General features: G+C 41.2%; 1 non-coding gene across 1 annotated transcript; it reads right to left on the reverse strand.

The window, feature by feature from the left end:
* Positions 1-4,676: 4,676 nt before the first annotated feature.
* Positions 4,677-4,747, reverse strand: TRNAG-CCC. Its single transcript has one exon. It is a non-coding gene; the product is annotated as a tRNA-Gly (tRNA).
* Between the last annotated feature and the right edge of the window lie 784 nt (positions 4,748-5,531).

The following is a 5,531-nucleotide window of genomic DNA, read 5'->3' on the forward strand; positions in this document are numbered from 1 at the left end:
TATTGAGATATACCATGGACTGCTAGGAAAGCAAACAGATTTGTCCTGGAAAGGGTTAAACCGGGTGGCTCCTTGGAGGCAAGGATTCTGAGGCTCCTTCTAACATGCTTTGGACATGTTGTGAGGAGAGACCAGTCCTTGCAGAAGGACATCGTGCTTGGGAGGGTGGAGGGACAGCGCAGGAGGGGAAGGCCCTCTATGAGGTGGATCGATTCAGTGACTGGGGTAATTGGGATGGGAGTGTCAGAGACAGTGCGATTGGCACAGGACAGAGCGGAGTTTAGGGCTGTTGTACACAGGGTTGCTATGAGTCACAAGCGACTTGACGGCACATAACAACAACAAACAACAGATATGAATTAGAAATCTTATCTATATAATTAGAAAAAGCAGTTTGCCAATTTTCAGAAATTTTCCATAAGTTATTATTAATTTGGGAAGTGGTAAATGGGACTACAATTTCAAATGGATCAGATGCCAAAAACTGTCTTAACTGTAGTCTTCCTTTAATAATCAAATTACAAATTTTTTCAAGATAAATAGCTAGTTTTTTATTATATTTATTTCCCCAAAATAACCATTCTAATATTTTTTATTCCCGACACAAATTACCAGTAAGAGAGTGTAGAGAATCGATAATTATTGATATAACAGATATTCTCATGTCTATACGACTTAACAGAGCATCATTAATTCTTTGTTCTGTAACTTATAGTTCTTTTTCCTTTGTGAAGGGCCACTATTAAACCCATATTGGCTTATCAGTTAACTAAGTTAATGGAAAAGCAAAGCATGGAGCAGTGGTCTTCATTATAAATTTGGATAGCCTAATCCTCTCCTAGTATGATTAACTTTTGGTTCTTTGAAGCTGACCATCCCTTGTTGTTTCTTTCCTAATCCCTTACCAGGGAGATAGTTTATGTTTAACATCAGATTGTTAGCCTGCTCTGATATTGTAGGAATTTGCAAAGTGGCTCCTCCCTATTGAGCTAGCAAATCTCTTCCCTATAATGTAACTGCAATATTTGCGACGAAAGGCTGTAATTTTGCTATCTGTCCTTCAGGTCCTTTACATTCTAACATATATTAATTTTGTTTTATTCCTGCCATAGTCCCTATTCCTATAAAAGTAACAGAGACATCCTTTAATTGCAGTTCAATAGGCCAATGATGAGTAGCAATGATAGATACATCAGCGTCAGTATCAACTAATTCTTGAATTTTATATCCTTCTAATTTTACAGTCATTTGAGGATGGGTATCACTAATGATAGTATTCCAGTAGATAGTAGTCCAGCAAAGCAAGCCCCTCATTGTCTTTTTATAGGAGCTGCCTTTTGTTTTATATAAGGCAGAAGCAATAATTGAGCTACTCTCTCGTCTTTTAAGAAGGTTAGATGTTGTCAAGTAGACATCATTATAATTATTTCCCCATTACAATCAGGATCTATCACTCCAATATGTACAATACGTACAAATATTCCTTTACTTACTAAACCAGTGTTTACTATAATCAATCTTACAGTATCTTTAGGAATCTTATTTCCATGGGACAGCCTCTGCTCACTGGCTATTGAAGACAACTCTCTTTGTTTTAAAGCCTTTAGTTTCTTTCTTGTTAGGGGCCACTGCTTTGCCCAGCGCCCGTTCTCAGAGGCATCTCTCTGTTATAATGAACATGGTACTTATGCTTAGGAAAAAACTGCTTTGTTTCTTAGCACTTTAGAAAGTCTAACTTTTTGGATTTTACAGGTCAATCAAGAGTATTTGACTTTTATGACACATCTTTTTAGAATTTTTGTTCTTTACATTCATCCTGGGAACCAAATTACATTTTCTTTCTTACCTGTTTCTTAACTTTTAGATCACATTATCTGTGCAGCTTCTAATTTATTTATTTATCTTCACTCTATTACTTACTTTGTGGCCTTTTTTAATCTTCTAAGTTAAGAGTTTTCTTTTATGTAAGCTTCATTCTCATATTTTTTACTTTTCTTATTTTACTGAAATTATCAAATTACATAAGCTCAAAACTATTATCACATTAAACTTAAGACAAAAACCAAACAAAGAAACAACAAACGTAAACAAAACAATAACAAAAATACTTAAAGGCTTCTGCTTTGAGATTTAGCACCTTTTTTATCCCTTTTTTCTTTTTCTAAACCATATTTAAAATTGTAAATAACTTCCCAGGAAGAGCATTGTTTGGGTCAATGCATGCCAATTAAGAGAAAGTAATAATTTAGGATTGCATCTTCCTAAGGCTCTTTCTAAAACTGACAAAAGCTGTTTCTTGCCTTCAGTTTTAACCTTCTCTAATGTAATATCACTTAATTCGTATTCATGCAAAGATTCAACCATCTCTCTTTGCAAATTTTTTTAATTATGTGTACAGTCCTGCATGGACATAGTTACTATTCTTATCAAAGCCAATACTGGCTGAAAAGCAATAGGAATTTGTTCTTTTTGATGTGCTCTTTGTAAATCTCTTATAACATTATGCCAAGTTTTAAAATCCAATTGAGATCAACCAACAGGCTGAAACCAGCAACAATGTTTTTCAACACATTTAAACAACTGCAGAAAAAATTTTTCTTTCACTTTTACCCCGGAGCTCTTAAACAGCTTCTTTAAGAGAGAAATATATTGAGCTTTAGAGGATGGAGCATTCCCCATGGCTCTTTTTTCACTTCTTCCTCTGAGATTTTTAAGCAATTTACTTCAGAGGTTGGAGCAAGTCCCCACGAAATTTTTTTCTAACTCTTCCCTTACGAAGGGGTGAGGAAATCAATCCTCATAAAACTTTTACTTGCCCTTAATTGCCAAGGGTGAGGAAGCCTTCACGAAACTGAGAGAGAGAAAAGGAGGGAGGGAGGGAGGGAGGGAGGGAAGGAGGGAGAGAGAGAGAGAGAGAAAGAGAGAGAGAGAGACTGCTTCTTCTTTCAGGTCCCTTTTCGGAGCGCCAGATGTTGCAAACCAGACGCAGAAAGAAAGCAGGGACATGGGGAAATGAGTTCAGAAAAGGAGGGATCCTCTCACAGCATGGCCTGTGAAAAGGCCTCTTTCTTAGTTTCCTTCTCGTTTTTTATTTAGTTTAGGCCAATCTTCCTCAAAAAGGTTCAATCTCTGGAGACTATATTTTCCTTAAAACTAAAGTGTTGCCAACTAACAATGGATAAGCTTAATCTTTTAACTAAGACCAGAGCTCAGACACGGTGTCCCCTGGGTGGGAGACTGGGTGAAAATCTCTCTTTGCAGAGGGCATCCAGTATCTCCTGGGGGGGGGGGCGGTGTGCTGGGCGGAATCCTCTGTTTGCAGAGGGTGCTCAGTCCTTGTCCAGACTCTGACCTCAACTGTGATCCTGCTGTCACTATGCTGGGGAAACCACACAACACCACTTCTAGGACTGACATGGGAGTTCGGAGGAAGACTAGGAAAAGAGTGCACTGAAACAAATAAGGAGAACAGTCCGAAAGGAATATATGATTAGATATTATATGTATGACAACAATCTGAGACAAAAGGTGCACTGCAAACTGGACTGGGGGAAGAATGAGGGAAGAAAATGTACAGCAATGAGTGAATTTTCTAAAAAGTCAAAACAAACAAAAATAATAATAGTAAAGATAAAGATAAGACAATTGAGTGAGGGTAAATAAGAAAAAGAAGAACAACTCAGAATGTCACCAAATAGGAAGAAAACCTCGAATGGATAAAAAGAAAAAGAAAACAAAGATTCTCACCACTTGGTCAATTGGCAGCACCATGATAAATGGAGAAGAGATTGAGTTTGTTAATTTCAGCATGCCTGGGTCCACACTCAACATGCTTGGCACCAGCAGTCAAAAATTTAAAAGACTAATTGTAGTGGGGGAAAAACTACTGTCAAGGACCTTTCCAGAGTGTTAAAGAGCAATGATGTCAGTCTAGAGACTAAGGTGCATCTGATCTAGATCAGGGTCTTCGCAATTACTTGCTATGCATCAGAGAGCTAGACAATAACTGAGGATGATAGAAGAATCGAGTCCTTTGATTTGGGTGCTGGAGAAGAGTCTTGAACATACCGTGGACTACCAAGAGAACAAATAGGTCTCTCTTGGAGAGAGTGAAATCAGGCTGCGTCTGGGAGGCGAGAGTTTCTCACATACTTTGGGCACGTGGCCAGGAGGGACACGTTTTTGAAGAAGGACATCAAGCTTGGAAGGGTGGAGGGACAGCGCAGGAGAGGAAGACCCTAGATGAGATGGATTGACACGGTCACTGGGACAATGTGTGTCAGAATCAATGAGATTGGCTTAGGGTAGGGCAGGGTTCAGAGCTATTGTGCACAGGAGTCGCTATGTGTCGCCCTGTGAGTCCATATAACAACAACTCGCCCCAGGTGCTGTCCAGAGCGGTTGGGGGATTACCGGATGTCGCTAGTTCAGTCATTTGTCCTGGGTCAGTCTGCATCATGGTCTTGCCAGGACTTCCACAGCGCCTTCTTTTCTTGTCTGAAACTAGATATGACGGAAGTCTTGTTCGCTCTTCCCTTGCATGTGCTCAGTAAAGATCTCAAAATGCCTGAAGATGTTCTCGTGGGGAGCCTCATAATACGTGATCCTTTCCCCTTACTGTTAGCTGTAAATTTTCAATCCTTCAGGTTTCTTCAGGTGAAGAAAAGCAAGAAGCTTGCGCCGCCCGGGAATCGAACCCGGGTCGCAAGAATGGGAATCTTGCATGATACCACTACACCAGCGGCGCCCTGTAAAGTCCTCGTCGTTTGTAAACCTTAGGAGCCTGTGACGCCACCGCCTCTACTTCCATGAGATCACTGCGCATGCTCCACTGCAGCCAAGCAGAAAACTGAGCCAGAGCGAGAGCTCTCAGTTCACAGCGAAGGACGACCAGCTATGAAGACGGCCGCGGCCCAGACCTTCGCTCTGGAGCTGCCGGGAGTGTGACTCAGTCTGCGTAGGGCTTCGAAACAGTCCCTTCCCTCAAACATGGGATACCTGCTGTGGACCAGGGCCAGCCTGGGGCCCTCGGAGAACGTGAAAGGTCCATAATCAAGGCAGGGGCAGCACTCTGTGAGCATCTACAGGCCTTGCACTCCAGTTTCAAGCTGGGGTTCCATGGAGAGAGGAAGAGACTAGGCTTAAGCCATCAGGCAGTGAGCTCCAGAAGGCGAAAAGAAGTCTCCTTCCCCTTTTTAGTCAGCCCAGCATATGGGGCTTCCTGGGAATTCCCATGGAGTCCCATGGACACAGGTTCCTGATAACCCTGCCTCCAATTTAAAGGAATCCCAGAATCAGACTGTGCCCACTGAGTGCTATAAGGTACCGAGTAGGACTAAACCTAATGCTGTCAGCTAATAATTACTTTAAATTGCTCATCCGTCACAGGTTTATTACAGGAACCTCTACCAAATGATGGAGGTATGTGTCCTGTCTCCTGTCTTTAGTCACTCTATGAGGAGAAATGTGGGGTCAGGATTAGTGGAAGATCTATCAACAATCTGCTTTATGCAGATGACACAACCCTGCTT

This window comes from Elephantulus edwardii, unplaced genomic scaffold (genome assembly GCF_000299155.1).
Source record: "Elephantulus edwardii isolate Elephantulus edwardi_28Jun2011 unplaced genomic scaffold, EleEdw1.0 scaffold00151, whole genome shotgun sequence".
Lineage (NCBI taxonomy): Eukaryota > Metazoa > Chordata > Mammalia > Macroscelidea > Macroscelididae > Elephantulus > Elephantulus edwardii.